Consider the following 15,860-nt stretch of genomic DNA (forward strand, 5'->3'; position numbering starts at 1 on the left):
GGAAACTTACTTTTTAGGTCTTCCAATTCCTAGCTGTACAGCCTCGGGCAAATCAACCTTTCCAGGTCTCAGTTTCCCCATCTGTAAAATGAGAGAGAGAACTCAGAGGTTGGAAACTCAAATGTCCACAGGGGTCCTGCAGTTAACTGTGTGTGAGACATAATGGCAGTGGTGGAAACTGTGGGGAACCAGAGAACATACCCTATCTAAGCAATAAAAGTTCCAAATTTAAAAACCAACTACTGGGCTTCCCTGGTGGCACAGTGGTTGAGAGTCCGCCTCCCAAGGCAGGGGACGCGGGTTCGTGCCCCGGTCCGGGAAGATCCCACATGCCGCAGAGCGGCTGGGCCCGTGAGCCATGGCCGCTGAGCCTGCACGTCCAAAGCCTGTGCTCCGCAACGGGAGAGGCCACAACAGTGAGAGGCCCGTGTACTGCAAAAAAAAAAAAAAAAAAACAACCAACTACTGTGCTGTCCGAAAAAGGCACAAACAGAACAGGTTGGATTTGGCCAGGCAGAAAAGTCTGTGGCCCCTGACTAGATGAATTTCATTTTTTACAGATCAAGAGGGCTCACCTGTAGAAAATAATATTGTTAATCCTTTCATAAACTGAAAAAATAATTTTATAAAACAAAAAATCATTTTTCTTGAATTTTATTTTTCAAAACTTTCTTTTATTTGAGTTACTTATACCGAGGTCCGAAAGATGAAATATTCCAAAGGATGGAAACTAGAGAAACATAGTCTTAAGTAAGAATAAGTTATTCTCGGACTTCCCTGGTGGCGCAGTGGTTAAGAATCCGCCTGCCAATGAGGGTTCGAGCCCTGGTCCGGGAAGGTCCCAACATGCCACGGAGCAGCTAAGCCCGTGGGCCACAACTACTGAACCTGTGCTCTAGAGCCCGCGAGCCACAGCTACCGAGCCTGCGTGCCACAACTACTGAAGCCCGCACACCTAGAGCCCATATTCCGCAACAAGAGAAGCCACCACAATGAGAATGCCGCACACCGCAACGAAGAGTAGCCTCCACTCACCACAACTAGAGAAAGCCCACGCACAGCAATGAAGACCCAACGCAGCCAAAAATAAATAACTAAATTTATTAAAAACAAAAAAAGGAATAAGTTGTTCTCACAGCTACCTCAGGGTTAGCATTGAGCAAGGTGGGAGATGTTACACCCTTATGGCAGTCTAGAGGGCAATAACACGAAGATTTTTTCTCTTTCCATTTTTTTTAGTCTTGAAAGCAAATGATCTAATCAAAGTATTTATACAGGGATGGATGATTCACTCCTTTTATTCTCTGATGATGTCAGAATTTTGCAATAGGGAGGAGTTGAATACACAATGGGTTTCCACACTCCAGTGTGTTATCACTGAAGGTGGCTCTGTGACTATTTATAGCACGAGACAGAGCCTCTATTAGGAGCCACTGCTCAGGACCAGGCAATCTGGGGAGCAGACGTCACAGTCGTGGGGAGACTATGAAGGATACAGTTCACCCCACCATTCCAGGACCTCTGCTTCTGCTCCAGCCACACAGGATGGTGGAACATGGCTCAGCAAAAAAGACTGTTCTGCGTGAGGGTCCTCAATCAGAAAGGAGAACACTGAAAAATCTCTCTTTTCCACAATTCTCACATGGAACTGTTTCATCTCTGGAAAGTGCAGTTGTGTGATTTCTGATCAGCTTGGTCACAATGTATGTTTAAGAAAGAAGTTGATGCATTTGTAGCTTGGAAATCTCAGTGATATGCCTAGGAAATCCACTCACGCATTCATTCATCCATTCATTCCACTAACATGTGTTAGGTGCCTCCTGTATGCCTCGGTACAGGGCTAGCTGCCATGCTTTAAGGCACTCAAGGACCTGACATAGTTGGCGTCTCACAGCTGTTGAACTTCCTACGTCTAAACTGAGGTAGGGACAGGGCTTAAACCAGGCAGATATGAAGGAGGTAATGACAGTTGCTGCTCTCATTCAATCATTTATTCCGCAGACATACTCTGTGCCAGGGAGCAATTTGACAGAGTCCCAGCCCTCAGAGCAGCTTCGGTCCATAAATACAAGTGGCAATACAGTACAATAATCATAACAAACTATTTCAATCTAGTGTGGTGAATGCTATAAATGGGTAGGCACAGGGGAGGGGCCAGAGTAGGCTTGAAGGAAGAGCTATGTTGGTACTTTGGTGGCCCTCAATAAACCACACACCCCCAGTATTCATCTCCTTGTGTGGTCCCTTCCCATGATGAGTCTGAGCTTGACCATGTGACTAGCTTAAGCCAATGGGACATCAGCAAGAATGATGCAAGCTACAGCTTGATAAGTACTTGCATATTGGGGCTTGCCCTTTGGGAGTGCTTCTTCCTGGAACCCGGCTGCCATGCTTTATGGAAACTCAATTAGCCAAGTGGAGAAACCCAAATGGAAAAGAATTGGGTCCCTGGCCAATAGCCACAGCTAAACTACAAGCCGGTGGCCAGCACCAACCCTTCTTAACATTCCAGCCAACACCATGGGAAAGAGAAGAACTGCCTGAGTCAACCCACAGAGTCATAAGAAATAATACATTGTTGCTGTCTTAAGCCACTATGTTTCAGGATGGTTTGTTCCACAGGAATGGATAACCAAACAGGCTGTCCTGATGGCTGCATACAAGTTAGCCAGACCAAGAAAGGAAAAGAAGGGCCTTCTAGAGTATGGAGGCATGAGATAGCATAGCATATTCAGGTACTAGATAGATCAGTATGGCGGGAATGTGGGGTATACGGTGGAGAGAAGCAGGGGCTGGAACTGAGGAGGCTGGCCAGGCCCAGATAAGAGCATCTGAGGATGGGCCGGGAATCCCCAAGGCGACGATTCACTAAGAGGACTCACGGGACTCAGTGGGTAGCTGTACTCACAGCTGTGATTTATTAGAACAACAGGAGGCAAAACAAGGTCAGCAAAGGGAAGGCACATGAGGCGAAGTCAGGGGACAGCAGGTGCAGGGGAAATTGTTCTTGCAGTCAGAGTCCTCTCCCAGGGAACCACACAGGACACACCTACTTCCCCCAGCAATGAGTTATGACAACGCGCATAAAACACTGCCAACCAAAGAAGCTCCTTAGAGACTCAGGGCCGGGGATTTTTACTGGGAGCTGTGATGGTTATTTTTTATTTTATTTTTTTTGCGGTACACGGGCCTCTCACAGTCGTGGCCCCTCCCGCTGCGGAGCACAGGCTCCGGACGCGCAGGCTCAGCGGCCATGGCTCAAGGCCCAGCCACTCCACATCATGTGGGATCTTCCCGGACCGGGGCACGAACCCGTGTCCCCTGCATCGGCAGGCGGACTCGCAACCACTGCGCCACCAGGGAAGCCCGGTTAACTTTTTATGTCAACTTGGCCAGGCTACCATGCCCAGTTTGGTCAAACACCAGTCTAGATGTTGCTGGTGAAAGTATTTTTTAGAAGAGATTAGCATATAAATCAGTGGACTTTGAGTAAAGCTGATTATTCTCCATAATATAGATGGGCTTCATCCGAACAGTTGAAGACCTTAAGAACAAAGACTGAGGGCTTCCCTGGTGGCGCAGTGGTTGAGAGTCCGCCTGCCGGTGCAGGGGACACGGGTTCGTGCCCCGGTCCGGGAAGATCCCACATGCCGCGGAGCGGCTGGACCCGTGGGCCATGGCCGCTAAGCCTGCGCGTCCGGAGCCTGTGCTCCACAACGAGAGAGGCCACAGCAGTGAGAGGCCCGAACAAAGACTGAGATTTCCGTAAGAAGGGAGAATCCTCCTAAAGGCTGCAGCGTAGACATCCTGCCTGTTGCCCTGAGAATTTGGGCTCAAATGCCTCAACATCGACTCTGAATTTCCAGCCTGCCAGACTCCCCTACAGAGTTCAAACGTGCCAACCCCACACCTGCATGAGCCAATTCCTTAAAATGAATCGCTTGCCCCCTCTCCATAAATATATCCTATTGGTTCTGTTTCTCTAGAGAACTCTGACTAATACAGGGCTGACCCCAGAGGCACCCTCTGCCTGGCACGTACCCAAATTCCAGACTCCTAGAAGGAAAGCGGGGGTTCAACATGAATCATATTGGCTGTTTCTACAGACAATTTAGGGACAGGGAGCCACTCTTCTCAGTTAATGTGTAGGAACCCCCCCGACTCGAAATCTCTGTTCCCAGATGCCAGACAAGGGCCAGCCTGGTGAGCAGGCCTTTTTAAGGATAAGCAGTCAGACCTAACTCCTCTCCGTATGGAAAGTAAGTAGTTTATACTGTGGACAATAAAAAGTCTTTGAATTTTTTTTTTTTTTTTTTGGCCGTGCCACGTGGCTTGTGGGATCATAGTACCCTGACCAAGGGTTGAACCCATGCCCCCTGCATTGGAAGCATGGAGTCTTAACCACTGGATCGCCAGGGAAGTCCCTGAGTTTGGTTTTTTTTTTAATGTAAATATGTTATTCCATTAGAGATTTTAAAGTGTGGGTGGCATGTTATGTTTTGTGTCATAAGGCCATGCTAACTGCATATGGGAGCCAGCCCAAGTAGGGGAAGTAGAGAAGCAGGCTTCGGATGAGGAGGCCCCTCTGGTCATCCAGGCAGAGTAAGGATGGAGTGGAAGGGGGAGGTTTGGGAAAACAACAGGACCTGTGAGAGGTGTCACTTCCCAGTCTGTCACCTCCTCTCCCAGTCAGTGGGAGCCTTGGAGAAAGGCCTTCTGCAGGTGAGGTTGCCATGTGTACTCTGTCTAGTCCCTGGAGAGATCTGGCCTGCCAGGCCCAGCAGAGGTTGGGTGTGTGTCTGTATCTATGGGTCTATGTCTATCTGTATATGTGTGTCTGTGTGTCTATTTGTGTCTGTGTCTGTGTGTGTCTGTGTCTGTGTGTGTCTGTCTGCATATGTGTGTCTATATCTGTGTGTCTGTGTGTATCTGTGTGTGTGTGTGTTTGTATGTGTCTGTGGTGTGTCTATGTGTGTGTCTATCTATGTATGAGTGTCTGTCTGTGTCTGTGTCTATCTGTGCCTGTGTGTCTTCTGTATCTGCGTGTCTATGTGTCTGTGTGTTGGGGCCGGCTCACCTCCCACGCCCACCCTCCTGGGAGAGGTATGCCCTAAACAGGGCACCTGCTGTGGCTATGAGAGGAGGGGAGGGGAAGGCTGGCTCTGTGTCCGTCTAGGAGGAGGGGGAGCCCACTCTCTGGAGACCTGATGCCCCCGGGCCCTTGCCCTGCTCTCTTCCCTCCCACCACAATCCAGACAGGGCTCCAGCTCTCCTGGATGCCCACAGGGCCTGAGGGCACACATGATCCTTACAGCTGCGAAGGATTCTGTGGGCTTCAAGGCTTTTGCTACTCAAAGTGTGGTCAGGCACCAGTAACATTAGCATTTCTTGGAAGCTTGTTGGAAACAGAGAATCTCAGGCCCCAACCCAGCCCAGGCCCCTACAGACTCAGAATCCAGGGGTCAACACGATCTCCAGGTGATTTGTTTGAACATAAAGTCCGAGAAGCACTGCTTGTCCTCACCTTATGTTGGAGGAAGGGTGGTGGCCATGGGTTGATGGAACGTGTGCTGTAGCCAGGTTGCAGCTTTCCCCGGCCTCTGCTGACCATCGTGTGGTCTGGGCAGCGTCTCCCTCTGCCTCAGTTTCTCATCTATTCATCGGGGCATTAGCACTGCCTCCGTCACTGGGCTATTGCAAGTTAAGTGAGCTGTCGCGTGTCAAGTGTTTTCAACAGAACCTGGCACGTGGTAAGTACCTGGAAACTCTTAGCTGTCATTCCTAAGTGAAGGGTCGTCCAGCCTCGCCTTGCCCCACCCCTCCCAGCAAGACGCGTGCACGCAGGACGGGGGAACAGCATCCCATGCTGAGACTGTCCTGAGGGAGAGCGCCCTCTTGTGGCTCCTGGAAGCTGGGTCTGAGGTGACACAGGAGTCTCTCCCTTGTCACAGAACAGCCTTCAGTTCTTGGAAATTACTCTCTGACCAAGTTTTCCTGTATTCAGGCTGTTCTAGTCCCCAGAACCCCATAATTTCTGCAGGTCCCGGCTGCCTTCCTGGGAGCCGGCCTCTCAGCGCACACGGGTTTGCCTAAGCCCTTCTTAAGGGACACTCCCAAGGCCAGGACGCTGAGCCAGGGGTGGTCTTCAGACCTGCTGGTTCTGCGGCCAGGCCAGTCGGCTGCAGGGTAAGGCCCTGTGCAGAGGTGCTGCCACCAAGGTGTCTCAGGTCCAATGGATGCTGAGCTGCCCAAGATGGTCCATACAGCATGGTGAGGGTGTAAAGCACCCTGGCATCCTGGCCAGCACGCGAGGGGAGACCAGGGGAAGGCAAAGCCCTTCAGCGGGATCCCCAGAACCATGAGAGGGTGGCCCAGCAGACCCCTCGCATCTCCATGAACCAACTACAGCCAATGTCCCTGGTGACGGGTAGGAGAGGGCAGATGGTGGCGGCTCATCCCCAATGGAGAACGTTCCACAACGTCTTGACTGCAATTGGATTTTTTAAACTTTTGGCTAAAGTTCTTGGAATTCAAGCAAAGTAAATAAGTCCTTAGAAATAATAATACCAATGACAGGGATTATAATAATAGGATTAATAAGTAACCGTTTGAGGACTTATGTGTTAGTTACTATTAAGTTCTTGACATGCATTACCTCATCTAATTCTCACAAAAAGCCTGAGCGAGGTGTGATTGTGGCGGAGACAAAAGGTGTCTGATGCTGAGAGTCTTATCCAGCTGCCACCTCCCCTTCACCCCTTTCCAGAGCAATTCTGGGTTTGCCCACTGGACCGCAGACTCTTCTTTGTGATCATTAGTGGAGAGGAGAATTGAAAGGAGCCAAAAGGCTAAGTTGATTTACATTTTAAAAGGTCCTGGAGCTTCTCCCAGAAGAAAACAACTTGTCCAGAAGGACAGAGGAGAGGTCCAGAGAGAAGCGGGTATGAGAGGAGATTGAGAGAAGAGAGATTTGAGAGAGGAGCTACCACGAGGACAGGGCTCTGGGGAATCTGCTGGGGAAAGAGGATCTTCAGGGAATTTTCTTGTGTGTTTTGCACTATTGCTCCCTTTTGCCACCTCTCTGGGGGATTTATGTACATATTGACATTTCTTTTCAAGATTTTTTTGAGCTGGAGTTATGCATCTTCTAGAGGCAACCCAGAACGGAGCTAGAAGTGAGTTGGCCCACTTTTGTTTGCATTACACTATGACTAGCTCCACCACTCAGAGATAAGGACACAGAGATTAGAGAGTTTAAGTAAAGGGCCTAGGGTGACACTGCCAGTAAATGTTGAAACCAGCATCTAGTGAACACTCTGCTGGAGACAGCAACCACCTACCACACTGGCTCAGAGGAACCTGAAAACTCGGTGCTATTTCCAGGGTCCTCCAGCGGAGGGTCTTCTAATTGCCCAGGTCACACAGAGGAGTGACTCCAGAACCCTTGGGCTGTGAATACTGTGTTGTTCACTCCCTTCCTTGAAGTGGGTTTCCCAAATTGTCCCCTCATCCCCTTGTCCCTCCTCAGTGAATCACCTGCTCCCTCCTAGAAGCAGGCCTCTGCGTGAGCTTCTCTAACCAGGCAGTGTCTGTCTTTAAAGCCAGCAGGTGCCTGCCGTGGCTAATGAGGGGCCAGCAGGCCTGGCAGAGCGCTGTCGGAACAGGAAGTACTGCCAAAATCGTTCACTCCCTCCGCAGTCATTTCTTGAGCTCACACTGGGAAGACAGCACTCCCTGGAGGCGACTTCCCTTCCCCTCTGAAACTCTCCGTGACTTAAAGTTCTAGTGTCATAAAATAAAACTAAGCAGGTCATTGACACCTTTACGTTTTTACTTTATCCCAAGTGGCAGAAGGGCTGCCAGCAAAGCAATATTGAAAACCTTGGACTGTAGGAAAGATGTACCTGACCAGAAAGAAGTGGGGGGGTGAGGCTGGGAGCTGGGTGCTTTATATTTTTTGTCACATAATGATTCAAACGTAAGAAAAATATAGAGAGAATAATATCTGCCACCAGCTTTGCCAATCTTTGAATATCCCGTGTTTATTTCAAATTATTTTAGTTCAGATGAAACTCCTGTGTACCCCTCCCCAATCCTGTTCCCCACCCTCCCTCCCTCAGATATGATGTACTTACAAATTTACTACGTATGAATGTGTCCTAAAGAATAGTTGGTGGAGTTTTGCATGTTTTAAATTTTTACACGAAGAGTATTATACTTTACATAACTTCGGCAACTTGCTGTTCTCACTCAATGATATGTCTTTTGAGACATAGCTATTGATCATTCACTTTACCTGTATAATATTCCACTGTGTAAATATTTACCCGTTGTCCTGTTGTTGGGCATTTGGTTTATTTCAAGTTTTTTCTGATACAAACCATGTTGCAGTGACAAGTGCTGCAATTGGACAGGCTGATGTGTTCACGTGGAAGGGTTTCTAGGATGTCCACCTGTGTCACGGGAAGGAGCTTTCCATATGACAAAAATCCTGGGTTTCATTTCAAGTTTCGAAATTGCAGCCAAGGGCAAATGAAGTGAGCACCGTGACTCTGCCTCCTGTTTCTGCCTGGGGAGCTCCATGTCCTAGGTGAGTGACTGTGGCCCCCTTTCCAAGAATATGGTCCTGACAACGCCCTACATCCAGACTCATATATGGACCCCACATATATAGAACCCAGTGTGAATCACTTATCTTGTCTGTTTTCCCTTTTGGATTTATAGTTGGAAATATTGACATTCTGGAGTGTTCTGATGATTCATACCTAGTGTGATGGTGAGAAAGTCCGGAGGGAGGGCACGACTGTTTAGAGAAGGAGAAATGGGATTATTAGGTGGAAGTCAGGAGGACTGACATTCCATTCAGCCATTTCTGGGTAATAAACTACCCAGCAAAGATTTATTATTCTCTCAGTTCTGTGGGTTCCTCTGTTGGCTTCTCCTGGGCTTGCTCATGTGGTTAATTTCATCTGGAAGTTTCGCTGAGCAGAAAGAGCTTCTTGATTGCATGTCTAGAGGTTGGTGCCGGTTGTCGACTGGGTTGCCTTGATTCCCCTTCACTCGCTCTTTCACCCTCCAAGAGGCTAACCCAGCCACTTTGCATGGTGGTCCTGGGGCAGCATTCCAAGAGTGCGGAAGCAGATGCTGTAAGGACTATTGTGGGCGGGGCCAAAAACTCACGTAGCATCACTTCTGCCAAATTCTACTGGCCAAAGCAAGTCACGGGGCCAGTCCAGATTTAAGGAGAGGACTAGTTGTCACTCCCTCTTGTTAGAAGGAAGAGCAAGCCATGGGATATTGCAAAATCACATGGGACAAATTGCTTCAACTGTCTTCGAAAATGATCTCGCATGATTGAGCAACGTGGGCAGATTAGAAATCTAACGTTGAGGTTTTAGCCAGAGTCTTCTGTGTAATTTCCAAAATAGGCCAAGATGGTATAATTCTCATCACCCTGGCTTTCCTGACTAGAAAGAGGTTCACTGAGGGAGAGTTTTTAAATTATTGATGCTTCTGGCATTTCTCTTCACCTGAAAATCCAATAAAGAATCTACCTTCAACCTTTGTGAATTAATTATGTAAAGAATTTGTTTTTACGGTCTCAGTGTGGATGGTGCATTATGCTAGATGCTGGGGATACAGCACTGGACAAAACAGATATAGTCCCTAAGTATTTTGGAACTTTCATTCCATGGAAGGGAGACAGGTATTAAACAATTAATTATACAGTTAAAGATTTAATTACAATGGTATTAAGTGTCATAAGAGAAGTAAGTCATGCGAGGAAGAAATATAAGTTGGGGGCCCTGGCCTGGTGTTGGAGTCATGGGAAACTTCCTTGAGTAAGACATGTGAGCTAATTTTTGAGGAATAAGTAGGTATTATATAGGCTAAGGGCATGGGGGAGGGTGGTAAAAAGGAATATTTCAAGCAGAAGAAACAGTGTACTAAGGCCCTAGAAAGGGAAGAAGCCTGCATGTCTGAGGAACTGAGAAATAAATAGAAGACAGGGGAGAGTTGATCACATGAGGCAGGAGAACAAACAAGACCCAGGAGATCATGCAGGACCTTGAAGACCATATAAAGGATTTTGGTCCATCCTGGACTGAATTGTGTCCCCTGCCAATTCATATACTGAAACCCTAATCCCCCCAATGTGACTGTATTTGGAAATAGGGCCTTTAAGTAGGTAATTAAGGTTAAATGAGGTAATATGCGTGGGGCCCTAATCCAACGTGATTGGTGTTCTTATATAAGATGACGAAGAGACACCAGGAGACAGCATGGGCTTGTACAAGGAAAGGCCAAGTGAGGACGCACAGCAAGAAGACAGCCACCTCCAGGTCAAGGAGAAAATCCTCACTAGGAACCAAACCTGCCAACACCTTGATCTTGGACTTGCAGCCTCCAGGACTGTGAAAAAATTAATTTATGTTGTTTAAGCCCCCCAGTCTGTGGTATTTTGATATGGTAACCCTAGCAGACAAATAAAGCATATGAAATACTGAGATTTATGTTCTTAAAAGACCATCCTGATTGTTGTGTGTCTGATAGACCCAAGGAATACAAAACGTTATTTGGGGACGTCCCTGGCCATCCAATGGTTAAGACTCCGCACTGTCAACGCAGGGGTTACGGGTTCAGTCCCTGGTCGGGGAAGTAAGATCCCGCATGCAGCATGGTGCAGCAGTTAAGAATCCGCCTGCCAATGCAGGGAACATGGGTTCGATCCCTGGTCCAGGAAGATCCCACATGCCGTGGAGCAACTAAGCCTATGCGCCACAACTACTGAGCCTGTGCTCTAGAGCCCACGAGCCACAACTACTGAGCCCGTATGCCACAACTACTGAAGGCCACGTGCCTAGAGCCCGTTGTCTGCAACAAGAGAAGCCACCACAATGAGAAGCCCACGCACCACAACAAAGAGTAGCCCCCGCTCACCTCAACTAAAAGCCCACGGGCAGCAACGAACACTCAACACAGCCAAAATAAATAATTAATTTTTTAAAAGAAAACTTTAAAAAAGAAGTTCAGCCATAAAGAGGAGAAGAGAGATGGGCAATAGACATAGAGGGAAAGGGGGTGAAGTTTTGTTTCTTTGGTCTTTTTTTTCCAAGAAAGTCTAAGTTTGGGGTTTTTAAAGTGAAAGAAACGTAAGCATTTTAAAACTCTGATGGAAAGGGTCCCACATAAAGGTAAGTGCTAGAGATGTGCTAGAGAGAAGACCTGAGTAAAAGCATCAGGTCCTACCGGAAGAGGCAGGAGGCACTGGGGCCAACCCACAGGTGCTTTATGAGAGAGAACGAATGGATGAAATTAATGTATAGATGAGAAAATGAATTAATGAAAATCAACACCCATGATGCTCTAATCTATGTTATTTAGAGTCTGTAGGGGGGCTGCCATCCATTTCCAGCTTACACCCACGTAACCAAGGGAATCTACCCAGAAAGCAAGCTTGTTTTTCATTCTCCTCCTTCTGCCGGTCACTTAGGGTCCTCCCTACAGCCACTGGTGCAACTGTGCTGGGAGCCATGGGGTTTCTTTCTGGGCTACCCACTTGCTGTGCCCTCTGGTCCTGCTTGCACTCAGAGATGCCCCCTCCCATCTCACTGTGGAGTGCTGCTGCCCTGCTCAAACTTATGATCTGGTGATTCTGATAGGACTCAGTTCACGATGGGCAGTGTCAGCCACATCGTCACTTGATGTCCTGTGCTCAGAAATCCTGTCTGTTCCAGGGCCCAGAAACATACCAGAAGTTGTTTCTCAAAAGGCATTTAGTTCTCTGGCCCAGAGGGCATGGCCTCGCTCCAGAGCTGCAAGGATCTTCACTGTGATTCTCCCACTGGGACCAGCCACAACTCTACATGGCATGTTTTCCCACCACCGATACTTCCATCACCACGGGGCCTACTGGACCATATGGCCCAAGTGGCAGGAGGTGCTTGTGGCTGCAGCCGGGGCCCGCTGCAGAGCTCTTCATGTTATCCAGTGCACAGGCCTGGTGCAACGCAGCCAGTCTTTCCATCCCTCTGGTGATACATGATGCCCAATGTAAGTGGCCGCAAGAAGGGGGTGAACATGGAATTTTAACAGCTCCCGCACCTCACGTGCTCAATCCTCAGAAGCTTGCTAAACCCTTACAACTTCCCTGTGAAGTAAGGCTCAACCTCCTTGTCTTACAGATGAGGAGACTGAGGCACACAGAGCTGAAGAAACTTGTTCAAAAATGCTCCACAGTGCGAGACATAACCAACAAGAATACTGACCAGATGCCTCAGACCAGGCAAGAGAATCTTTTAGAAACAGGGTGAGTGGAGTAGAGAGGAGTAGAGAATGATCGTGGGTGCCTGTGATGGTTAATTTCATGTGTCAACTTGGCTGGACTGTGGGATGCCCAACAGCTGGTCAAGTATTATTTCTGGGTGTGTCTGTGAGGGTGTTTCTGGAAGAGATCTGCATCTGAATCTCACTAGACTGAGTGAAGGAGGTCACCCTCACTAACGTGGCATCGTCCAATCTGTTGAGTGTCTAAATGGAATATATATGTGTGTGTGTGTGTGTGTGTGTGTATACGCACTATTGGGGGTCTAACTGGAATATATATACTATATATATAGAATATAGAATATATAGAAATAATATATATAGTATATAGAATATATATACTATACTATATATATATATATATACTATTGAGGGTCTAAATGGAATATATATATATATATATAGAGAGAGAGAGAGAGAGAGAGAGAGAGAGAGAGTTGGTTCACGTGATTATGAAGGCTGAGGATACATATAATAGATAGTCTAATTTGGGTTAGATGTATTACTACGCAGTGTTATCTTTTGAAGTGTTTTCCTAACAGGACTCTGCTCAATGCTGTAAGCTTTAGATGTTATCACTGTGCAGCAGTTGCTATCTATGTGTGGTTTAGAGGTGACCTTAGTCCTGAGATCAGCAGCCAGCAGGCTGGAGACCCAGGAGAGCGATGATGTAATTCCAGTCTGAAGGTCAGCAGGCTTGACACCCAGGAAGAGCTAATATTTCAGTTTGAGTCCAAAGGCAGGACAAACGGATGTCCCAGCTCGAAAGCAGTCAGGCAGGAGGAGTTCCCCCTTATTTGCAGGAGGGTCAACCTTTTTGTTATATTCAGGCCTTCACCTGATTAGATGAGGCCCACCCCCACTGGGGAGGGCACTCTGCTTTACTCAGCCTAAGGATTACAATGTTAATCTCATCCAGAAACAGCCTCACAGACACACCCAGAATAATATTTGACCAAATGTCTGGGCACCACGTGACACAGTCAAGTGGACACGGATGCTGATGCTGCTGGCCCATGACGAGGTTTTGAAACCACTGCTGCAGAGTATCTGCCTCCCTTTGAGGTGGGGTTAGACCATATCCCCTCTTCCAGCAGTATCCTCACAATCTAGAGGGGAGCACCCATGACTCTGGGGCAGGTGCTACAGCAGTGACCAAGCTTGACCTGCTTGCAGACCATGGGGTGTAGAGAGCCCATGGCTGAGTGGCAGGAACCCTGCACGACCAGGCACAGGGCCCATGCAGCCCACAGCACCTCCCTGGGCTTGAGCTCTTTTTAGAGTTCACAGATAAAGCATTGCACAACATTACACTGAAAAGTATTTGTTGCTTGTCTGAAATTCAGATTTCACTAGGCATCCTCTTTTTTGTTGTATTTTATTTTTTGCTCAGTTTGGCAACCCTAGTTTCTTTGTGAAACGGGGTATCACCAAAGGGGGTGTGAGAAGGCTTCAGGTGGGCTGCACAGAGAGGGTAGGGCACTGCTGCTGCTGGTAGCATAATGACAGCTTCCAGGCCATGCCACCAAGGGGGAGCAGACCTGTTTCCCTGGGGCTGCAGGAAGCCCAGCCTCCAACCCTGGATGGGGACTGGGGTTGGGGTCGGGGGGTGAGTCAGCTTGGGAGGAGGCTGGGGGACATCACAGCTCACGCCACCTACAGAAGGATGTCACTCTCAGACCAGCCTTGACACCAGCAGTAAACAGGAAGTTCCCTCCACCCACAGGCTCACTGCTCTTCTTGCCAGGGTTAAGATGATTCTAAACCAGGATTCAGAATAGTCACTAGTGCTGGCGTTCAGCACCCCCAAGCGGAATGGCCAAGCCCCCAACCCAGAGGTGCCCCCAGTTTTCCAGCTCCCAGCCAGAAGAGACCCTCACACCCACCCAGTCCCCTCCCTGTGCCAGGGCCCAGACCAGAGAGAGAACTCCAAACCCGGTTTGGCGAGAGGAAGAGCTTCTCCCAGGCTGTCAATGTGTCCAGGAGTAGAGGACGGGCGCGGTGCAGGGTGAGTGGCGCCCCAGCCCCGGGTGCTCCGTTTGCTGGAGGTCTCACAGATGCTGTACTGTGTGTCGGCACCTCTCAGTCCTACGTGGCCCTGTGAGCTCCAAGGTCATGGGCAGCACAGGGCCGTCACCCACCCTGTGGCCCCACCCCCCGTAGGCCCCATGTCAAGAAACTAGAGGAATGAGGGGCTGCAAAGGCCAGGTCAAGGGCAAAGGCCACTAGTGCTGAGGGAGGTACGGGGCCGAGACAGCCCTCGCACCAGGCCCCCTGGGAGCACAGGCGGAAGAGGAGACAGAAGCCTGGCCCCAAGGGCAAACCACTGGCCACTTAGCCAGCTCCGCCCCTCACTTGGTGCTTGGCAAGTCACTTAGCTGCACCAAACCTCAGTTTCCCTTGTGTAAAATGGGGAGATGATACTACCCCGCCTGCCTCCTCAGGCTAGTGTAAGAACCAACTACTTGTGAAAGGATTTCATAAACTTTAAAATGCTGTGAGTTAGGGCTCTCTTAGTTTCAAGTGTGAGAAAACCAGACATAAACCAGATGAGGCAAAAGGAGAGTTTACTGGTTCAGAGTATCAACAGCAGGACAGGGAAAGGTGGCGCTCTCCTCTTCTCTCATCCCTGCTTCTCTCTGCAAATCAGCTTCTTTCTCTGGCAGACTGGCTTCTCCCACGAGCCTGGAGCATCTCCCAGCTTCACCTGCCATGAGGTGCTTCCCTCATCTATTTGCACCAACATGAAAAATGCCAAGGAGGGCTCTCATGGGTCCCACCTGGGTCACGTGTCCACCCGTGGATGCAGGGTACTAGGTTTAGCACCCTCTTCTAGAACCATATATTTGGAGATCTGGGAGCCTTGGTTCCCCAAAAGAAAAGAGAAAGGGGGAATTCCTCAGAAAGGGGGTCAATAATGCAAAGGTATCTACTATGAAGGTCATGTTTTATCAGTGGTATTATTATTATCGTTGGCATCAGCCACATAACCTGGCCACATTTTTCTAATTCCCCTTATCCTTGGGCAAAAGAGTGGCTAAAGGCACAGGCTCTGGAATTCAGACTGCCTGGATTCCAATTTGGGGTCTACCACCTTCTACCTGTGCGACATTAGGCAAGTTGCTAAAACTCTCTGTACCTTCATTCATAAGTGTGTGAAGATTAAATGAGTTGATACATGCAGAATGTGAAGAGAAGTGGATGGTATCTCCCAGGTGTTCGATAAACGCTACTCGTTACTATTGTCAGAGAAAAAAAAAGTGGCTTAACCAGGAACATCGCTGCTCACTTACTTCCCAGCTTTCTTCCAGAGTGCTTACAACTTCAGGAACTGCAGCTCACTAAGGACTTCCTGAGCTGTGTGGTATCCCTGAGAATTTTACAAGGTGATAGACAAAGTCTCTCTCCTTCAGAAGTTCACAGCCAAGTAAGGGGGCAGACATATAAAGAGAGGGCTTTCCTGCAAGTTGGCTTGTGCTCTTCAGAAGTGGATGCAAGGTTCTGTGGGAAACCACAGAGGGCGCTGGGTCCCG

The sequence above is a fragment of the Lagenorhynchus albirostris genome, chromosome 13 (genome assembly GCF_949774975.1).
Source record: "Lagenorhynchus albirostris chromosome 13, mLagAlb1.1, whole genome shotgun sequence".
In the NCBI taxonomy this organism is placed as follows: Eukaryota; Metazoa; Chordata; class Mammalia; order Artiodactyla; family Delphinidae; genus Lagenorhynchus; species Lagenorhynchus albirostris.